This window comes from Pteronotus mesoamericanus, unplaced genomic scaffold, assembly GCF_021234165.1.
Source record: "Pteronotus mesoamericanus isolate MK-2021 breed Mesoamerican mustached bat unplaced genomic scaffold, CSHL_Meso_final contig_433, whole genome shotgun sequence".
NCBI lineage: Eukaryota > Metazoa > Chordata > Mammalia > Chiroptera > Mormoopidae > Pteronotus > Pteronotus mesoamericanus.
Genome location: NW_026555163.1, coordinates 584,437 through 607,659, shown reverse-complemented (window position 1 = coordinate 607,659; position 23,223 = coordinate 584,437). Strand labels below are relative to the sequence as shown.

The window sequence follows — 23,223 nt, the reverse complement described above, 5'->3', positions numbered from 1 at the left end:
ATAATGAAGAAAAACAAGGTGGAATTCACTTCAGCAGAATATACTATTTGTCTACTGTCTTCTCCTTCTCAATTCATCTCTGGTAATGTCAGATAGTGCCCCCATCAAGCTTTAGGCAGACTGTTTGATGCCAGAAACAATCCACAGTTTGTGGCTGTGTCTTTCAGGTTTGGCTGGTCCTTGCTGTTCTGCCCTACTGGCTTTTTACCAGCACAAGGCCCAAGGATGGTTTATCTACAGTCTGACAGCACTACAAGTACCACCTCCACCTCCTTCTAGAAGGGGCTTTTGGTGCAATAGGGAAAGTGGATCCCTGGATCACCCCTGGGAAGTGTTGGTCAGTCTTCAGGGAAGATAGTGGGTATGTTCCCTACACCTCATATCTTTGTCCCAGATTATTTCCAATATGGTATAGTTTCTGATGAATTAGCTGTCCATTTCATGTAAGGGGCCAATCTGTGTAAAGGGCTCAGCTCTTTCTTGCTTGGTACTGATGGCAGCTCTGTTTAAGCCAAGTCTGGGTGGGACTGTGAATACCCTTTGCTGCAACTGTCTCTAATCTCTGTGCTCTGCAGGTTTCAATGCAACAGGGCCCCAAGAACCAGAGTAGTTTTGTGTCTGATGAAAGTTCAGAAAGGGCCCTTTTGGAGATTCTTTTTTTCCCCAATATGCACTCAGCAAGCAGTTCTTGAGCCTGGCCAGGAATATTATTTGGGAGAAGGTACATATCCAGGGGGCAAGACTTCAGAGACAGATGGAATTCAGTCACAGAACCTTTAATGTTAATGAATACATTTCAACTTTATCTTGTAAGATTGCTGTTACAATGTAATACTGAAATATTTGCAACAATCTAGATACTTATGGATCAGGTTACAACCCTGCCTGTCTATGGCACACCATCTGGCAGTTACAAAGAGTGAGTTGGACCTAAATGTACTCACTGGAAAGATCTCCAACGCATTGTGAGGGAAAACACCCAGAACAAATAAGGCTCTTGGAGGAAAGAAGGCAGACACCCACACCCACGGTTCTCCATGTTCCTGACTCTACAAATGTAGGAACACACACAAACGTCTGTGAATGTATACTTGTTCTAGAAAGATACACCCTAACTGATGACAGTGTCTACATCTGGACAACGGGCCTGGGATTGGCCACAGCGCTGCCTGTTCTGAAGTGTCAGAACCCTGTGCTTGCATAGTGTTTGAGGGAATGGCACCTAATCAGATTACATCTCCATGGCCTGAGCCTGCTTCTTTCCCCAGCCCAGTTCAAACTGGATTTTAACCCTGGTTATCATGTAGGTGGCCCAGATTGGACTTGCTTTCCCTTCCATTAACTAAAATGTATTTATGGTAACAGAAGGTAGTAAATACCCCAGCAAAGATAAGCAGAGCTCCCTTTTATCTGAAATTATTTTTCAATGGGCAAAAATGTTTCTGGCTAAGACAGCCTTTTGAGAGTGACTATTTAAAAGTTTTTCCGTATGAGCAAATTCTTTAATACTTCCATTTGAATAAAAAAAAATCAAACTACAAGATACTTCAAATTAATGAACAAAAAAAGTGCAAGAACTGTATGAAATCATTTGTAAAATATTATTGAAGACATGGAAGATCCAAATAAAGAAATGGACCAGGTTTTATGGCTGTAGAGAGCAACAGCAAAGAGATGTAAATTCCACAGAAATTTATCTCTAGGTCTCATGCAATTCCAATAAAAATTCCAACAAAATTTCTTGTGGAATGTCACAAATTATTCCTAAAATGTATATAAAAGAATAAAACATCCAAGAATAGTTACAATATTTCTGATAAATTTAAGAAAGAAGACTTAATTATTGGATGTAAGAAATTATCATGCAGGTATTTAAAAAAACAGTCGTATTGAATCAAAATAAACAAATGGGATAGAAATAAAATTCATGTTTATATGAGAACTTGATGTAAGATAGTGGAGGTATTACAAATTAGTGAAGAAATGACATTATATGTAAAAAAATGAAATTAGATTCCTGCCTCAGACTACATACCAACAAAGAGACAAAAAAATAGGAAATATAGTAATTTTGAGATAGGGGAATATAGAAGCAATGGGAGAAACCACAAAGGAAAACATCAATGGATCTGTTTATAATCATTAAAAAACTAAAAATCTTCTAATATCAAAAAATGAAAGTATAAGCATAATATTGAAAGAGAAAGCATTGAAATTATACATATCTAAAGAACTCTTTTGAATCAATGAAATGAACATAAACACTTTGATACAAGAAAAAGACTAGCATGGAAGAGATATAAACTAGAAATTAACAAATAAAGGAATATATTATTTAAATAGCAATCAAAGTTATGCAAATTAAAATGAGATATTATTTTTTTACCTGCCCCTAAAAACTCCTATATTATTCAATACTGGTGAGGGTATGTTGATACAGATATTCTCATCCAACACTGGTAGGAGTGTATATTGGCAAAATTTCTGGAAAAAATTTGACAATGTATATCATGACTTAAAAAAAATGTATACCTCCTACATTATAACATAATAGTAAAATAAAAAATTAAATGTCTAACAATATTAAACCAATAAAGGTAAACATATTATAGACTATTATGCAGCTAGTGTAAATCCTATTTTGAAGATATATTTAGTTGTCATGAAGAAACTATTCAATATTAATGTTCAGTGGAAAAAAGCAGCCTATAAATTTTATGAGATATAATTCCAATTTATTAAACAAACAAAATATATATATATACTCTAAAAACAAAATTGGAAATAAATTAAAATTTTAACAGTGATCATCTGAGTGATAAAATTATGGAAGATTTATATCTTCTTCTTTATTATATTTTTAAATATAATAACTTTGCAAACAGAAAACAACTTTATAAACATCAGAAAGAATGAAGAGCTGCCTCTAATAAAACACTTATTGAAAATTTAAAATAAACATAGGGTTATTTAGTTTTATCTACTTAAAGACCTGGAAGCCCCAACAAAAGGCAACCATATCAGATTATAGGGTCCAGGTAGAAAAAGGAATTTGGTCTGCAGCAGCATTTACCAAAGTGTGCTCTGTGGACTTTAGTGCTGTCAATATCATTACTGGTTATTTAATATTAGGAAGAACAATGGAATGATGGAAAGAATAGTTTCCTGGCTACTAGTTTGAGAACAAAAGTAAAATAGTCCTCTACTTTTCTTTAAACCTTTGTTAAGCCAAGTGTCTGCAATGCTGTTATCTTGAACTGTAATATATGCTTTAGATTCTGAACTGTACGCTTAGGAATAAATATTCTGTTTGTAAATTCAGGAGCCTGATCTATATTTTAGCTTAAATAGAAGCCTATTACCATAGTGCTTATGGGGCAGGTAGATTTATCAGTAAGGGTTTGGAATCTTTTGAGCTCTTATTTGACCTGATTCCAGCATACCGTGCTGTCAGCATGGAAGAGTCAATTTTAGTCTGTAAATATTAAGGTAAGTGTTACAATTTACCTCTTTGACCATTATCATATATATCAAAACCTGGCTCCTGAGGTAGGTCTGATTTTGTTTAGTGTCTTGATATATAACTTAGCTATATATATTATGATAGTTTAAACTCCCCAAGTCATATAGAGTGTTATTCAGTTTTCTCCATTTATATTTGGAGAAGCTTTGCTTCATACATGGATTTCTGTTAGGGTTTTTGGCAATTTTATTTTATTTTTTTTAATTTGTCAATTACAGTTGGCATTCAATATAATTTTAGATTAGTTTCAGGTGTACTGCATAGTGGTTAGACATTTTTATATAACTTACAAAGGGATCCTGCAAATAAGTCTGGTACCTACTTGGCACCATACAAAGTTATTACCATATTTTTTGTTTTAATATGAAACCCTTCATGAATTGCATGTCATCCTTGAGCAGGGGCCTTGTTGTCTGCGTCTTTCCAATTTTCACATACATGCTGCTGACAAGAGCACTGTGGGCTTCTGATTCAGCTCACTTGGTACAAAACTGTCCTTTTTAGTGATAGGCCAACAGATTCTTTTAAGGTTGTTTTGGGTTTGAGTAGAGAAGGAGGCTGTACAGCTAACTAAGCCAGTAGACTTAGCAGGCTATTGCAATGTCAGTTACAAAGCAGAGAGGCTAGCACCCCAGTCTGCTTGCCACTGTTTACACTTGGACTTTGATCCTTCTAAAGCTGCTTTTAATTATTTTGATGCCACAGAAGCATTCTGACACAGATTTTGAAGAGCCAGTGAGCATAGGTACAAGGTAATTTTGGGGAGATGACAATTTTCATCTTCAGGGGTTTATGAACAAAACAGGCTTCCTGTGGTCTGAACCTGGGCTGTCCTAACACCTTTTACTCTCACACCATTTATCAATATCAAAGTTTGATGCACAGACCCCAATGTATGAATATTATTAATTAATTAATGATGGGTAAGTGCTACAGTACTAACTTGTGATGTATGTTATAAACACATCAAGTAAAATTAAATAAATTAAAGAAATGAAAAGTAACATTGTTTTAAGTATTATTAGTAATAACATCTTCAGGTATTTATTAATGAGTATGTCAAGGCAATGCAAAGGGTCCCATTCATCTTTAAGGATAGTGCTCATACAGCCACATTTGAGATGTCTTCTTAGGTAATGCAAAGATTTTGTAGTTGACTATTGACTAATCTCGTTAGCACTGTCATTGCTTTCCCTTCATGTGTGGCCTAGAGAACCTGCACTGGATTAGGATCATGAGCTGGCTCATTTTCTCCCCAGGCTTCTGCTTGCATCATCAGTGTCTTCTGCAGTCAGGGTTCCCCCCAGAAACTTTGTAAGCCACTTGTTAACTATATCATAATAAGTGATTTAGAAAGAAAACGTGTCTGGGAGGTGTGAGTTTGTCAGAAGTAGTAAACCTGTCACCTTCGGACCTAACTGTCAGTTATATGAAGGACAGAATTCTTTACCCTTCTCAGTTCAGCACATCTCAAGCCCTGTTTTTGTTTGATGCAGTTTTCTTGGGTAAGCAAGCCTGGCACTGAGTTTTAAGTTTTGTTTTCAGAGTGTAGAGCACAAGAGAAGCACGGGTAGAAAGGTCTGTCCGAACATCTTTGCTTAACTGAGTTGAAGGACCTGGAACAAACCCAAGCACATTGTACCTCCCATTGTACACTGCAAAAAAAGATGCAAAATGTGCATAATGACAGTCTCAGGAGATCTAAAATATGTCTATATTTCTCTGAGATAGTAATAGGACAAATTTAGGCATAACTTTCTAATAGTTCATTCCAGAAATTATGAACCTTTATTACTTTTCAGTGCAAACCACCTCTTAACAAAATAGTTGTTCTAAAATTGGCAAACTTTGGGGTAGGGGTGAAAAAAATGTTGTAATGTGTGGATAAATTTGAATGTGAGAATCACCCCTGTGTTCACAGCCCAAACAGGAGAAATGACATAACTATGACAAATAGTTGTGCTGACATGTTCTTTCTGTGGGAAATTATGCTGACTGATTTGGATAAAAAAGCTTGAGTGAATATAGCTACACTTCCTCCAATGTGAAATGGGGTGCAAAGTGAGGGTGGGGCAATCATCTATCCTCTCCCTATGAAAAGGTAGGAATAAAGACCATTAATAACCCAAATAGAAACATGTGAGTATGGCACAGAGAAAAGCCATTTCCCCAGTAATAAGATTTGGTAAGTGTCAATGAAAATTCTCTATTTATTGTCATTAAACCATGCTCCTTTTCCCTAATCTGTCCCTGCCCAATACATGGTGATATTCTTCCCTTATACCAGCTTCAGCAGCTCCCTAGAGTCAGAAAAGCTGCACCCTTTTCCTCAAACATCTTCCCTCCACCAGGCCTCATCTTTCACCTACCTTTTCTACCTCTCTTCTTCCATCCCATCTGCCTTCAGAAAGCTTCTCTCCACTCAAATTCCCAACTTGTTGCCAGTTCTGCTACTACTCTCTAAGTATATCCAGTGGAAGACAGGACGGAAATTCATCTGTAGTGCATGACAAAGGAGGGACATCTGATCCATAGCATGGTCGATGACAATTTTAAAGTATGCCAGTTGCCACTTAAAAGAGGCTTCCTCATTTCTTCACCTGTTAGTCCATTAAAAACTTTGGAATTCTATTGATTCATACTATTTGGGACTTCAACTCCATGAATCTGAAGATATAAAAAATCATCTGCTCACATCTCTTTGAGTGTGGTCCTTTGTCTTTTCTCTCCTGAGACACCTGTTAATGTGGTGGATTTTTTTGCTGATTTCCTTGTCTCTGACTCCCAAGCACAAGTTTGATCTCTTCATTTACCTCAGATGCAGCTTTCAATTCTACCAAATCTCTCTTGAGTTTTGTATATTCTGTTATTTCATTTTTTTGTGGAACTTCCAATTAAAATACTATGTATTTTTTATTTCTGAAAGTTTTGTTTGGTAGTTTTCTCACACACACACACACACACACTCACACACACACACCCCCCTTTATTTTTAAATAGGAGTTTTCTCTTTTTTAGAAATTTGATTCATTCTTTTGTATTTTTACAGGGTTCAGCATATTTTTCCATTCTCTTTCATATGGTCATTTTATCATCTCACATACTTGAATTTTCCAATCATTCTGTTTGAGGACTTTTGATCAGTGTGTTTTGTCCATTTGATTACAAGCTTGAGTTTAGTAGGGCTTACCTCATTCATCAGAATCTCCTGTGGTTTCATTATGAAAATCCTCATAGACCCTTTTTGCAGCCAATTTTATGATGATAGCGTGGCTTGGGGATACGAGTGTTAGCAGGATAGATAAGTGAAGGCAGGGAAGGGAGGGAGACATGTCTCACCAATTAACTCATCAGTTCTGACCCTCATCCAATAAGATTGCCACGTGTTCCAGAAATCACAGGAAAATCCAGGATAGCACAGGAGGAGGGGAGCCTTTGAAATTCTGTATGAATCATTTCCACTATCTGGGAAAGAAAGCCTTAGAAACTCTGTATTAATCCCAAGGCCTAAAGAGGGGAGGCAGAGGGGGAGCCTAGAAGCTGGCTACAAGCATAAGATCCCTAAAATCCTAATAGTTGAGGCATTCAGACTAGCTGTGTCACAGGTGGGCACAGGTAACCAGGTTCTTGGTGATCATAACAAAGAATTGAGCCCAACACACAGAGAGTTTATAGTAGAAAGAGAGAGAGAGCAGATTTATTAAGTGATAGTACACTCCACAGAACATGGAAGCAGGCCAACTCTGAGCAGAAATTGACCTCAGTAGCAGGAGGGATTCTATTCTTAACAGGGTGGATATTTCCTGCCTACTTTTGGCAGGGCTTTATTGTGCATGTACAAGTAGTTATATTACTTAAAGTTACTGTGCATGTGGTCTCCCATGATTTTCCATGATTGACCACCAGGGAAGGGGGTCCCACAATGTTGATTTATTATAATGCTATTATAATGAAGCAAGGATCATGTAACATCTTCTGCAAAGGTGCATTCATGATTCACCATGATTCAGTTTTCCAAAAAGCAGGAACAACCCGTCTTAGAACAGGGTCTCTGTTCCATATCAATGTCCTTTATCTTAGCCCTGGGGCACCTCTGGAGTTTCCTCCTTCCCAGCTATCTCCTGCCTCAGCTGGGTGCCCATTTGCAGCTTTGTGCTCAAGTGTATTTCATAAATAAACATACTATCTTATTTTCACTGTGTGTTGTCTCTTGCTTGAATTCTTCTTTTTTGAGCAAGGTAAGAACAAAAGAGGGGGAATCCTGTAACTTGGGTCTCCCCAGTAACACGAGGGTGATGTAAACTCAAACTCCACCTCAATGAAAAGAAGGCCTGGAGTTCTGAATTCTCAGGGAAACTTCTACCTAGCACCTAAAGCAGATCAATCTCCTTTCAACAGCCTGTGCCACCAGGTGACACACCAGGTGTGTCCTCGCTCACCGGGTTATGTGCAGAGGGGTTTGGGAACTAAATATTGCATTTAGGCTTGTTCTCCATCTGAATTACCCTTCTTGTAATGGTTCAAAATCTTGTTTCCAATTAAGGGGATTAGGACAATGCTTGTCCCAGGGTATCGCGCAAACACTTATGGTGCCTGTGTTCGGTTCTCTCTAGTTTATGGCCCTCGGCAATTACCCTTTGCCCTGCTACCCTACACTTCCTTCTGTTTAAAGATTAGCCTTGCATTAAAAGGTTTTTTTATTTTAGCAATCCTAAGGATTTTAGGCGATTTAAATCAGTCCTATTGCAAAAAGAGAAATAATCACTGATAGAGTTGGATGAGCTGTCAGTAGGCATGATTGTTTCTATTCATCAGTGGTGATTGGACTAACAGGCTATGCTGCAGGTGTTAGCAACTGTGTCTGCATCACACTATGCTGTATATACTGGCATATCCATATCCATGCTTTTGGGAATGTGAGGATGCCCTCCCCTCAACTGCTCCATGCCCATAGCTCAGGACACAAACTTCCACATTCTCCACACCTAAGTTTCAGTCCCAGCTCCATCACCCTTCTTGCTTGAGATCATGGGCTGATTGTCTTTCAAACTTCAGTCTTCCTATATATAAGACCAGGACAGTAACACCTGACTTATCTGTGCACAGTAAGGATTAAATGAGATTCTTCGGCACAGAAAGTACTTACAATCTAAAGCCTGGAACGCCATAACTGCCACCAATAAATGGTAAGTATTCTTGCCATTGTTCCCTAAGAATAATGATCAAACTATTTCCAAGCTTGCCAACACCTGTGTTTTGAGTTCAGCTTTGTGACTGTCTTCTTTTTTATGTCATCTGAGTCACCCAAAGTGAATAAGTGTGGGAGAGCCAGTAGGCTGCAGGGTTTTGGATCTAAATCCTGCTCTGCTGATTGCTGGCTGTGGTAGGTGACAGCTTCTCCAAAATTCATCTCCTCTGCTGTAAAATGGGGATATGAACACCTCATGTAAGGGTTGATTGTGAAGGATAAATGTGAAAATGCCCAGAGTGGCATGTGATGGGCTCAGCTTCCCCCAAGTCTGAGCCTGTGCTGTCTGTTCCTTCAGGAATCTTGCGTTCACTGCAGTGTCTGCTCTATGTATGCTGGGCTGAGTGGAGTGGCTGAAACCAGGAGGAGAAATGCAACACCACTGACCAGGGCAGGAAACTGTGGCTCCATGTGTGGCCACAGGATGTCAGAGCTTGAGTGCTCATGTTTTAGCTGTAGAAATTTTACTGTGTGTATAGCTGAGATGGGGACATTATCTCCACCTTTCTTATATTTGCACAGAGACCAGAATCCACCTGCACCAGGGAGGGAACCTCATTAGGTCAGCATTGCTGAAGCCCAGACTCAAAGTCCACCCCAGGTGGGCGGAGGTGCCCAGAGGGAGGTTGAGTCACTCCTGGCTGATAATCTAAAAGACTTGTTTCTGTCTGAGGAGCTGGCAAAGGGTGTAGACCTCTTAAAAGACAGACTGGATTCTCTCCCTACTTTGCATAACAATTTTGAACTTGACACTCCTACTTCCAAGGGAGGGGGAAATACAAGAGAGTCTTGAAGGATAATAGAAATCTTCCTTCTCCAGTGGCTCAAGAATTTCATTTGAGGAGTGGATGAACCAGAACACCAGAATGTTCACACAATGCCAGGACAAGCTCACCTGGACATTGACTTGGAGATTTAAAAATCATTTGCAGCATCAACTGGTGGCTCAGATTCCCCAGCTGGTCAATGCCTGTGCCCATCTATCAGCTGTTCCATGTTTCTTCCTCTACATTATAACCATCATTGTGGTTCAAAGTATGACAGGTGCGTTAGGTTCCCACTCTGCCCAACTTCTCAGCACTTCCCATATTAACATGACACTTTCATAGATGGGAAGCTGAGGTCAGAGAAATGAAGGGATTTACCCAAGGAGAAGAAGACAGCAACATGTAGGAATACCTAGCTCTGTAGATGGCTTCATCCATTGTTTTATGTGCCCACCTCACTGTATTGCACTGGGTCCTGCTCCTTGTCATTCTGGAAAGCCCAATTGAGAGATGAATGCTCCAGGCTCTCCTTCTCTGACTCACAAACTAATAGCTCTGGGAAGTCCCTTCCACCATCTGGGCTTGGCTTTTTCATCTATGAAATGAAGGGTGTGATTAGATGACCTCCAAGGTTTCCAGGATTCTCCTGACCAAGTTTTAGGAGAACACACATTTCTGCCAGACCATCTCTGGTATCTCTTCACCTCCCAAAACCTCACCTGAAAGTCTGAAGATAGAATTCAGGGGACTAGTATTTATAAAGAGCTGACTTTGAACCAGAATTGTGCTTGATGTCATTAGCCAAAGTTTCAGTTTTTCATTAGGTTTGATAGTAATCTCCTTTAGATTGATTCTCATATTTATAAACTCATCCTCATTTGTGTGATTTGTTGTCTTTCTGCTCCTCTATGTCTACAATGTTTACTTTCTGACCCTCCCTGACAGAGAAGTAGAGCAAGAAACATTTGCTTTGGAGAACATGCCTCAAGAATGCCCTACTCTGTTGATTTTGGGTCAAGAGCTGAGAAGGTTGGGCAGGAAGGTTGGCTTAACAAGAATGAGCATGGATGATTTTCTCTAAAGGGCTGGACATGGTGTTCTGAGTTCTCATTAATTTGGACCATTTGGGGGACCTCTGGGGTCATGAAACCTTGATTCCTTGTGTGGACAAGGGTAAAAAGATTCTTTCTGCTTATTTCTACAAGAACCCAGGAAACTTTTTGCTGTATGGGAGTGTCTTGCTCAATCATTACTGTTCATCCAGGGTTAGAATTCATGACTGACTAGGATTGTGAAAGAATGCTGGGTAGAGAAGTATCTCAGAAGACTGCCCTTGGCCTGTATGTACCTCAAAGTGCAATAAGGAATTAAGAGTCTTGTAAAACATCTTAAAGACCAGCCTTTAAGAAAATTATAAAAAATTATTTGAGGAGGCCAAACCCACTGACACCAAGAAATCCCCATAGGGGTGGTTGGGACCTGGGATGTGTCCCACTTCATATGTAATAGAAATACATAGGCTGAGAAGCTCTCAGGAAGACTGAAGCTATAGACCCTGCTAGCTAGAACTAAGAACATGTAAGACTCCTAGATTTCAGTTAAATTCACACCAATTCAGCAGATTTATCTAAACCTTGCTATTCTCTTTGCTAAGCCCCAAAGTTTCTCTGACTTAGCACAAGTGAAGTTGATTTCTCCTGTGACACCCAGTGGGGGAGGGCAAGAGATTGGATGGGAATGAGGGATTTCCGCACAGTTCTTCCGAAATCAGGCTGAGGGAGGCTCTGCCACGGCCTCGCTCTGGGTGACAACCCAGCAGGGGGAATGGAGGAAGAGTTGATCCCTTCCAATGGAGGAAGGGATGATCTCTTAGGAGGGTACCATGGGCAGTTATACAGCCGGCTCTGGGTGGCCCACACTCACCTACATGGATCCAGCTACTGGAAGCGGACTGGGACACAAAGTTCCCAGCTGGGCAGTGCACATACGTGCTGTGTGTATGGCATCATGCTCCCAGGGGGCTGACAGTGGAGGCAGTGAGAACAATCACTTCCTTTCCTAACTGCACCCCCTCACCACTCCTCAGGCACCTTTCTTCCATCTCAACCTTCCCTCTGTCACAGGTGGGTACAGATAACCAGGTTCTTGGTGATCACAGACAAAATAATTGAACCAAACACACAGAGTTTATAGCAGAAAGCGAGAGAAAGCAGATTTATTAAGTGATAGTACACACCACAGAACATGAGAGCTGGCCAACTCCAAGCAGATCAGAGGAGAGCCTAACAGGGCCTGACCTCAGGGGCTAGAGGGCTTTTATTCTTATAAGGTGGGTCTCTCGTGGCTAATTTTGGCAGGCTTTTATTGTGCATGTACAAGTAGTTATATTACTTTAAAGTTACTGTGCATGTTGCGGTCTCCCATGATGTGTCCTTGATTGGCCACTGGGAAGGGAGTCCCACAATGTTGATTTATTATAATGCTATTATAATGAAGCAGGGGTCATGTAGCATCTTCTGCACAGGTGCATTCCTGATTCACTAGGATTCAGTGCTTTTCCAGAGAGCAGGAACTACCAGTCTTAGAACAGGGTCTCTGCCCTTTATTGATGTTTTTTTATCTTAGCCCTGGGGCACCTCTGGAGTTTCCTCCTTCCCGACTAGCTCCTTCCTCACCTCCATCCTTTTGTACCTCCAACACACACACACACACACACACACACACACACACACACACACACACACACACCCTTATTGCTTCATGCCTAGCACTATCTTCCCACAATGTAATTTTCATCAATCACTGCCTTGCCTAGAATTTGAGGGGACTTCCTGCTGCTGCACCAAGGATGCACCGCTTTGCCTTTTGCTTCAAGCCCCTTGTAATATGGTCCTCACTTCCATGTCCCGCACTATATGAAGCCTCCCAACAGTTCCCTGCTTGGAACTTCCACTTGGCTATGGGTAGTCCTGCAGTTTTACACATTTCCCTCTTAATTTATTTCTTTATGCCTGTTTTGGTGTTCTTGTTAGGTTGCACATTCCTTAAGCGTAAAGAACAAGCCTGATGGAGACACCTCCTGCTCCTCACTGCTCAGTGTTGGGCTCTCATCCTCGACCTGCTGCAGACCTAGGCAGTGTCTTTATTCATGCAACACTTCCATCTGCTGGTGGAGACAGTAACTGTAGCCTTAGAGAAGATGTTTCCTGACCAAACAATCAGGACCTGCTCAGGAGGATTAATTTTTTCACTTTGTTAATGTCTTTTCTGTTGGAATGCCAAGAGTCCATTTCAGCCAGAGATGGGGACTGATGTTTCTCCTTTGTTTCCCCAGAGTGCCTAGCAATTGATATAGACTCACTGGTTACTTATTTAAAGTTAAAAACAGCTGCTACCCAAGTTTATTTGATATCCGTGCTTTAATTTAATATCCATCATGGACCAGACTTTATTTATTGTGCATTCACATATGTTATTTACAACTTTCAGCAGCTTAGTGCCACAGGTATGATTGTAACCAAGCAGACAGTGGTGCTTGTTCACGTGGCGCCTTGTTATATGACCCAACAATTAATGCTGGAAGAAACAGGTTTTATTTACAATATTCTAATCATAGTGGGGCTGGGAGCACTTCAGCTTGGAGTCCTTCTTTCCCAAAATACCCAGAACTTCCCTTGCTCCCCAAAAGGCCATAAGCCAAAAATCCCAAAAGTTCTCCACCTCCTTATCTTAAGCCGTCTGTGCAGAGTTGTCCAGTCCCACTGGAAGGTACCAAAGTTGCCATCGTCATGCAGCAGCTCTCCCCTTGTGGATTTGGGGTGTTGTCATCAGCCTCTGTGTCATAGTCCAGGAAAGCATGTACTGTGTTACACTGGATCACGGTAAAATTCAGGAAGGGCACAAGTCCCAAGTGTCCAGATAGAGTCCAGGTTTGCATGGCTGCAGGTCAGCATCTTGCAAGGCCATCTGTGGTGGCTTCAGAGGCAGCTAGAGCGGGCATGATCAAAGCAGCATGCCTGCTTTCTTGCTAGCTCTTGGGGGACAAGCTCTTACAGCCTGCATGGTTCCTATCTCACTACCGGCGGTGTGGCTCTCCTTTAATGGCTGCCCATCCTTAGTTTTTAATCCTGACCCAGAGCCTCCTGCATAACTCATCTTGAACTCCTCTCTCGATGAGCTACATTTGCCAATTCTCCTGTATTGTTTGCATTCTCTTGGCTGCCATCCCAAGTCAGAGCAAGAGTGACTCAGTGACCCAGGGGGAACTACCTCCCCTGGCTATGTTGAGTCAATATGCCCTCAAAGTCATGCCCACCTTGTCCCAAGGTGGTAGTGCAGCTATTAAACTAGCTACCAAGTTGTCACTGTAATGTAAAGTATCTTATTCCTATCATCCTCTCTCCTCCATCCCCCAACCAAGTGCTGTGGGTATTTCCTCCTATTTTCCCGGGCACCCCTTGCCCTGTACTGTTACATGATCACCCCCATTTTTCTAAAGAGAAAATGGGCTTCTCAGCAAAGAGGAGGTGAAAATTACAAGCCAGTGAGTAGAAGAACCAGCTATCTTGACTTCAAATCCTATGCTTTTCCCTATTATTAATTGATTTTTTATAATAATCATTGATGTTTCAATACTGGAACCCTTGAAGTGGGGGCTAAGGGATTGGGAAAGAGTAATTAGACCCAGGTTTTAATTCTGAATCAGCAAGTGACTTCATTGAAGCCACCAACCTTCTGATTCTGACTGGGGACTCAAATGTTGGAAAAATTTTAGTTGCAGGTAATAGCTAATAAGCTTGGTAGTTAATGTATGTTCAAACCTATTGTTTCAGGAGCTGTAGGTATGACCTACCTTGACTCCAGGAGACCGTAAGGAGTTCCACCTTTGTGCTTTAGAACAACTGCAAGCAGTCAAGATGGTATCTGAGCCATTGTACTCCAGGGTGAGACGCCCACCGCCCAGGACAGAGATGAGAGAATGCTGCAGCTTTTTATTTGATTAACTTTCCTCTTGAATTCCAATCCCCTTACCTACACTTTTCTTCTCCATATAAAAAATGGGGGTTTTTTTGATGGTTTTAAATGGAATTTAAGGTGGTCTATTAGGGTACAAACTCACTGTCTTCTGAGATCGCTGGCCATCTGAATAAAGCTCCCATGGAGATTCAATCCCTGTCTCTGCTTGTTGGGTCTGGTAGGTGATAGGCAGCATGAATACCACCAGCTTTTCCAGTTTCAATTCTTCCCCTGTCCCAGTCCCTACTGTGCAAATCAAATCAGATATGCGGGAGAGTAGATAAGAAAAAAAAAGAAAGGCTTTACTCTTCTGGAGTAATCTTTTGATAGAAACTTTTTTCTTTTTCTTTATTTTCTTTTTCATTCATGGGAGAATGAGAATGCAGTCCCCACTACCATAAATTATGTAGTTGAGTTTCCCACATTTGGGGAAATTGCAGGGGTCAGCACATCCAGAATGTCATGGGTAAGCATTGCTCTTGTGATCATGGTATCTCCCTTGCCAGGTAAATAAATATCTTTTTTCTCCTTCTCGCCTTCCTTCCTTCCTCCCTTCCTTCCTCCCTTCCTTCCTTCCTCCCTTCCTTCCTCCCTTCCTTCTTTTTGAAATATGTTCCAATGACAAGGAGAAACTAAACTTGAAATCCATCTGTCTGAGAAGCATTTGAACCAAGTTTCTTTCAGGGTTTTGCCGTCTTCTGGACAAGTGTGCACTGATACTGAGAACTCTAAACCAGCCTGGGAATGCAGATTGCAAGCTCAGTGTATCCTGGCTCTGCCTCAAGTCTGGCATCAGAGTTCAGGATGACAGCAAAAGAGGGGAGCACCCAACAACAGCAGGAAATGCTTCTAGCCCATCAACCTAGGCAGTTTATCTCCCCTCCCCATGTTGCAATGGAGCCCAGAAGGTGGGCCTGTTTCCTCTGACACCTGGAAGGGACCATAACAGAAACTGCTGTTATTTGCATAATGCTTTACTGTTTCTACAGTGCTTCTTAGATGCAGCTAAGCATTCAATCTTTGCAATTACCCATGAGATGGGTGTGTTATATCACCCATTTTATGTCTGTGGAGTCAGAAGTTCAGATGTTAAATGACTCATCAAAGACCTCCCAGTAAGGAGCAACACCCAGCTTCAGAGCAGCACCTTGGATGCAGGTCCTGCGCTGCTCAGCACACCTCAATGTGTCCCACCCTGCACCAAAGCATGGTTCCCTGAACATGCTCCCTTCCCAAACTCTAGGCTCTGGCACATGCTGTCCCTCTGCCTGGAAAATTCCATCTCCTTCCACCATCTCCAGCTGCAGAATCCCAACTTTAAGGCTCAGCTTCAGTGTCAACATGTCTACAAAAGTTTTCCCAATTCCCCCTTGGACCCTCTCCCCTGCAATTCATGCACTTAAAAAAATAAAAAAAAGATCACGTCACTGCAACCTAATGAATGTCACTCCATTCATGTCAGCCTGTGGTCTGCAGAGTCTAGAAGAATGCCTTGTTGTATACAGCACCTTCTCAATAAAGTGCTTATCCAATTGAATTTTTATTATAGACCAAATAAAATAGTAAAAGTTAACATTTGTTGGCACTTTCTGTGTGTCAAGTTCTTTTCTAAAAGCTTTGCACATCTCACATAGCCCTCATCTCCAGCCTGTGAATTAGATCCCATCTCTGTCCACATCTCAGAGGTGAGAAAGCAAAACTTAAGTTTAAGTAATGTGTCTGAGGTCAGCTGCTGGTAAGAGGTAGAGCTTGGGTTCAACTGCTTTCCCCACTGTCTCTAAAGTAGGGACAAGTCCCTGGGTCCTTAGAGCTGTATGTTTATTTCCTCCCACAAGAAAGAATGCTTGGCTCCAAGATGAGGCTGACTTAAGTCAAAACTGGTCTTTGCTTTGCTAGTCTTCATTTTGTCCCGAGATGGGCAGTGACTCTGGAAGGTTGGCACCCTCTGTTGCCCTCAGTCCAGAGAGAGACTGGAAACAGAGGCCAAGTTCTTCTGAGCTCTCAGGTGCAGAAGAAAAGGAAGAGAGGGCTTGACCTGGCACTTGAAGTCAGCTCTAGGTCCCTACCCACCTTTTGTATTAGGGGTAGCACCCCTCTCTTTCTATGATTTCAGAATCTCCTCCAAATGAAAATGATAAATCAACCAGCTTGCCACTTACAGAATACCAGATGCACATGGAAAGCTCAATGCATACTCTTTCTAATTCTAGCAGTACAAGCCTTGGAAATCTAGCAGTGCAAGTGTCAGAAATCACCGTTTCCCCCTCTTCTTTATTATATGTATTGGGGAGACACTGTGTAACAAAATTATATAGGTTTCAGATGCACAATTCTATAACACAGCGTCTGTACACTGTATTTTGTGTTCACTGCCCCAAGTCAAGTTTCTGACCATCATAATTAATCCCCCCGACACCCTCCTCCACCTCCCCCAAGGGAATCACCCTTGCTTTACTGATGGAGAAACTGAGGTGCAGAAAGTTTAAGTCACTTGCTCCTTGCCATTCACCCAGGAGGTGGCATGGCTAGCAGTGAGCCAAGGTCCATCTCAAGCAACAGCTTTGCCCTACAGAAGAGGGAGCCACAGTTCTGGGACCTGCAGGGAGTTGCCATTTGTCCCCACCATACCTGTGTGTGAAATGCAAAATCTCATTAATATGTCCATTACCACAGTTGGAGCATAAGCATCTTTCACCGCACAGGCCCTTCCTGTCTCTCTCTGTAGCAGGTCTCCTCTATTTGTAAAGCTACGTGCAAGGGCTGCCAGGGTTGCCCATCCCCAAGGATGGCTCTCCCTCAGTTCTCTGACCTTCCTGATGCCTTAGCAGTGCCTGGAGGCATGCTGGGAGGCAAGACTGTCCTTGGCACATCAGTACTAAGAGTTAATGTTGTTAAAAGCACTGAGAGGAGTGAATGCAGGGTGGGATGGGGCAGGGCCATGACCCAGGCCCTACGAGTTTTGGGACTGTTCCTTCTCTGTAGTAGGGGTGGGCCAGGCGAGGAGCTCCTCCAAATATGGAAATACTGAGGTGTTTACCCCAGAGATGTTGCCCACAGAGGGGAAATGACAGACCTTTTTTACAAAAGTAGCCGAGGCACCAGGCTTTACCCAGAGGGGCAGGGTGGGTCACTGCAGAGCCAGCCCCACACCCAGGACTCTAAGTAGGGTGTCTTACTGCCAGCAAAAGCTTAGTAGGAGCGTATGAAGTTTAAAAATAAAGGCCACCTTTTAGTTGTATAAGTTATACCGTGGGTTCAAGTTGATAAAAGTAACTTCTAAAGAGGTCAGTGAGAATAAGGAGGCTCTTCTGACAGATACAAACATTTTAAATAGGAGGCATGGGTGGTATCATATCTTTTGAGGGGAAAACAAAGCACACTTTAAAGAATTTACTTTTAGGCCTGATTTCCCTGGGAACTACCAGATCTAGTTTAGGGCTGTCTCCAGCATTGTTTCTAGCCTGAGCCAGGCAGAGGGAGGGAGCCACCAAGAGACAAGGAGACTCTTGTCTAAATAGAATGAGGACTCGGGCCATGTCCAAGCCAAGCAGAGGGGTGCAGGCCTTTTTTGCCCTTTCTCCGTGTCCCCGAAGCCCATACTGGCCGACGTCTATCTTAGGTTGTTTTCTCCTCTTGAGAAAACTTGCCAAGCAGGGTGATGTCAGGGAGACAGGGGCTGCGCCCCTGCCGGGAGGACAGGTTTCATCTCCTCAGCGGCCTGTTTTCCCGAGGCCTCCTTGATTATTTCCAGCCTTGGGGCCCTCTCGCCTGTCAGCAGGGTCCCAGTTCCTAAAACCAGACAGGGCATTGCCCAACACCCTATGATGAGAACATTGGTCCTCTTGCAGTTTTCCCAGAGGCTCTTCATACTACCCTTATTTTTTTTCTTCTTCTTGTCCACCTGGTTGTTTTTGCTTCCTTATATTCTGAATCATTGATTTGATTCTTGGCTTCATCTACTCCACTGTTTTTTCCCTGTAAATTGTTCTTTATTTCAAACAGTGAATCCTTTGTTTCTTCCTGGACTTTTTTATGCTGTTAAGATCCTAAGTTCCTTGAGCATCCTTTTATTTCCCCCAAACTATGACAAGGGATTTTTTCTCTTTTTTTCTTTTTTCAGTGTGTTCAGTTACAGTTGTCCCAATTTTCACATTACTCTCCCCTGACCGACCCAACACTCACCTTCTACTTTCACCCTCCTCCCCAAATTGTCATTGTCCATATGTCCTTTATACATGTTCCTTGCTTGACTCTTCCCCTCTTTCCCTGTTTATCCCCCTCCCACCTCCTGCCTCCGCTCTGGTCACTGTCAGTCTGTTCCTTGTTTCCATGCCTCTGGTTCTATTTTGCTTGCTTGTTTGTTTTGTTCATTAGGTTCCACTTATAGGTGAGGTCATATGGCATTTGTCTTTCAGCGCCTGGCCTATTTCACTTAGCATAACGCTCTCCAGCTCCATCCATGCTGTCCTGAAAAGTAGGAGTTCCTTCTCTCTTTCTGCTGCATAGTACTCCATTGTGTAAATGTACCACAGTCTTTTTATGCACTCATTTATTGATGGGCATTTAGGCTGTTTCCAGCACTTGGCTGTTGTAAATAACCCTGCTATGAACACTGGGGTGTATAAGTTCTTTTGAATTGGTGTTTCAGGGTTCTTAGGATATAATCCCTGCAGTGGAATTGCAGGTCAAAAGAAGTTCTGTTTTTAGTTTTTAAGGAAATTCCATACTGTTTTCCACAGTGGCTGCACCAGTCTGCACTCCCACCAACAGTGGACTAGGGTTCCCTTTTCTCCACAACCACGCTAGCACTTGTTGTTTGTTGATTTGTTAATGATGGCCATTCTGACCAGTGTGAGGTGATATCTCATTGTGGTTTTAATTTGCATCTCTCTGATGGCTAGTGATGCTGAGCATCCTTTCATATGTCTCTGGGCCCTGTGTATGTCCTCCTTGGAGAAGTGTCTGTTCAGGTCCTTTGCGCATTTTTCAATTGGGTAGTTTGTCTTCCTGGAGTCGTGTGAGTTCTTTATATATTTTGGAGCTCAAACCCTTGTCCGAGATGCCATCGGCAAATATAGTTTCCCATACAGTTGCTTCCCTTTTCATTTTGCTGATGTTTTCTTTAGCCGTGCAGAAGCTTTTTAATTTGATGTAGTCCCATTTGTTTATTCTTTCCTTTATAGCCCTTGCTCTAAGGGACATATTGATCAAGGTATTGCTGTGCGGAATATCTAAAGTTTTCCTGCCGATCTTCTCCTCTAGGACTTTTATGGTGTCACGACTTCTATTTAAGTCTTTTATCCATCTTGAGCTTATTTTTGTGTATGGTGTAAGTTGGTGATTTAGTTTCATTTTTTTGCATGTAGCTGTCCAGATCTCCTAGCACCGTTTGTTGAAGAGACTATTTTTACTCCATTTTATGCTTCTGCCCACTTTGCTGAATATTAATTGACCATAGAGACATGGGTTTATTCCTGGGCTCTCTATTCTGCTCCATTGACCTATGTGTCTGTTCTTACGCCAGTACCAGACTGTTTTGATTACAGTGGCCTTGTAATATAGTTTGGTATCAGGTATTGTGATCCCTCCTACTTTGTACCATAAAACTACTGAACCTAATAAATGAATTTGGCAAAACAGTGGGATATAAAGCCAATATTCAGAAATCAAAAGCATTTTTGTACACCAACAATGAAATATCAGAGATATAAACTAGGAAAAAAATCCCATTTACTATAGCAACAAGAAAAATAAAATACCTAGGAATAAACTTAACCAAGGAGGTAAAAGGCCTATTCTTGGAAAACTGCAGAACACTGAAGAAAGAAATTAAGGAAGATGCAAATAAATGGAAGCATATACTGTGTTCATGAATTTGGAGAATCAATATCATTAAAATGTCCATACTACCCTAAACAATCTATAGATTTAATGCAATCCCTATTAAAATACCAATGACTTACCTCACAGATTTAGAACAAATATTTCAAAAATTTACATGGAACCAAAAATGATCCCGAATAGCCTCAGCATTATGTTAACTCTAACTTTGCTGAACACCTAGCTGTGCATCTCAGGATTACCTTCTCACTTGGTGCTTAATGCCCCGTGCTCTAACACCAACCCTATCACTGATGGTCCTGGGCCCAGGCAGGGGTACTGTTTGCCAGGAGGAGGGGGAGGCTCAGGTAACACACGGCAGAGCAAGGTCCCACCTCAGCTCTCCGGTTGTCACATCCACCACCATGTATTAGGGCTGGTTGTGTGTGGGACGTGAGAGTGACCAGGACCCAAAGGTTACTGACAGTCTCCTTGATTTATATCTTTTCTTTTGTTTTTTTTTTTAAGGACCCCACACAAAAGTTCTTAGGTACAGAAAGGTCTACAAATGGGAATCAAAGTCTGGAAAAGAGAGACATGGAAGTGGGTTTTATGATGGGAGGCACAGAGGGAATGAAGGGAAACAGGCACACAGACTTCAAAACTGGGGAGCAGTGAGTGGATATCAGGCCAGACGTCTGTGGTCAAATGACATGAATGTATCTGAGGTTATTTGGTGTTTTCCTCCTCAGGTCGCACCCCCAGTGTCTCTCTCCTGGGCTTTCAGCTAGAGCTTGACGGAGTGATTTCGGCCTTGGCATCTGCACTTTCTCATGCGTGCAAGCCACCAGCTGGGGCCAGCAGGAAGGTGAAAGACCCCCAGGCAACAGAGCGCACCTGTGTGTGTAGAACAGCTCTGCCTGAGCCATGGGGACTCGTTAGGTGCACACACACACACACATGCATGTGCACACAACCACACACGCACATACTCACATGCATGTAGATACTACACACATGCAATATACTACACACTCAGGCCACATACACACATTTGTATATACTTGTGTGCATACACAGGCACTCATGCACAGGTTATCAACCATACCTGTGCACATTTATAGTCACACACTAACACATGTATGTACATCACATAGTTACATATCACACTCACACATACTCACACACACCCAGTCCTCTGAAGGTGGCTCTGCACTCTGGTCACAAACCCAGGTGCACAGCCTATGCTCAAAAGTTAGCCACCAGTTTCTGCTCCTCCAAGAGCTAGTGGAGAAAACCTCCCCAGTGCACCTGTGATCTGGCCCCTCACATGGAGCTCAGGGAGGCACCAGGCACAGATCCTGCCCTGAGAGAAGCACATCAAAGGGAAGGCAGATGCAGGGGGCCTCTGTTCAGCATCCCCGGTGCAATAGGGCAGAATCCATGGCCATGGCAGGTGTCCTCTAGGGGCCTGGAAGCATTAAAAGGGGAGGCCACAACCCACATTGGGTCTTAACTGCTACTGGGCAGGTGCTTGGGGCCCCCAAGGGAACCAGGCAATCAGGCACCAGGTCACACAGAGACAGGGGCTCCCAACCCAGATCAATGCATGTGCCCAGGGTGATTTAGCAACTCTGTCCTTGTCTACCACTGTCCTTCCCTGGGCCCAGAGCTGAAGGAAAGTTAAAGGAATATCTGTTCTACAAAGGCCTCTGGTCGGACTGATGAACAGCCTCTCTCCACCTGTCAACAAGACCCTCAGCTCGTGAATGACGTGCACCCGAAGCCACTGCCCCTGCCCTCAGATGAGGAACACCAAAATTCAAGGTGGGGACCGGCATTGCACTGAGGCTTGCCACAGCAGCTGTGTTCTTAGGGTGCGGCTCTTCGCTCCCTGGCACTGATAATCTTATTTCTCATAACCAGAATCTGCTGTAAAGCCTTAACCTATTCAAATCCAGCTACAAGTTTCTGGCGCTTCCTGCCTGTAACTGTCATGGCCACTCTGGTTTGCCAAGGAGTTCACTGATTTGAGTCAGTCATCAGAACTCATGTCATTTATTGGGGTAGTTCCCAGCTGTTGGCACGAAGCCACATCTACTCTGGCTGACTCCAGACTTCATACTTCCACTCAGAGAATGAGCTGTTGGATTTTTTGGTCTTTTGAATTGTTCTTTTAGTCTCTATGTAATTTAATTCGGCTCTGATCTTGATTTTTTCATTCCTTCTACTTGTTCTGGGCTTTATTTGTTGTTGTTTCTCCAGTTCTTGTAGATGTAGGGTTAGGTTATTTATTTGAAATGTTTCTATCTTTTTTAGGTAGGCCTGTATTGCTAGGAATTTTTCTCTCAGGACTGCCTTCATGTGTCCCATAGTTTTGGACTGTTGTGTGTTCATTTTTGCTAGTTTCCAGAAACTTTTTTATTTCTTCCTTTACCTAATTATTAACCCATTCATTATTTAATAGCATGCTATTCAGTCTCCATGAATTTGAATGTTTTTGATTTTTTTCCCTGAGGTTGATTTCTAGTTTCAAGTCCTTGTGGTCTGAGAAAATGCTTGTTATTATTTCAATTTTCATGAATGTGTTGAGACCTGTTTTGTGTCTTATCATGTGGTCTATCTTTGAAAATGTTCTGTGTGCATTTGAAAAGAATGTGTGTTTTGCTTCCTTGGGATGAAAGGTTCTAAAAATATCTGTTAAGTCCATTTGATCTAGTGAATTATTCAGTTCCGCATAATCCTTGTTGATATTTCGTTCAGTAGTTCTATCCTGTTGACAGTGGGTTGTTAAAATCGCCTACTTTTAGTGCATTGCTTTCTCTATCTTTCTTGATGTCCTACAAGAT

The 23,223-nt window shown here is 42.2% G+C and overlaps 1 pseudogene; it reads right to left on the bottom strand.

Moving 5' to 3' along the window:
* Nucleotides 1-3,880: 3,880 nt before the first annotated feature.
* On the bottom strand, nucleotides 3,881-3,980 carry LOC129073811 (uncharacterized; annotated as a pseudogene).
* Between the last annotated feature and the right edge of the window lie 19,243 nt (nucleotides 3,981-23,223).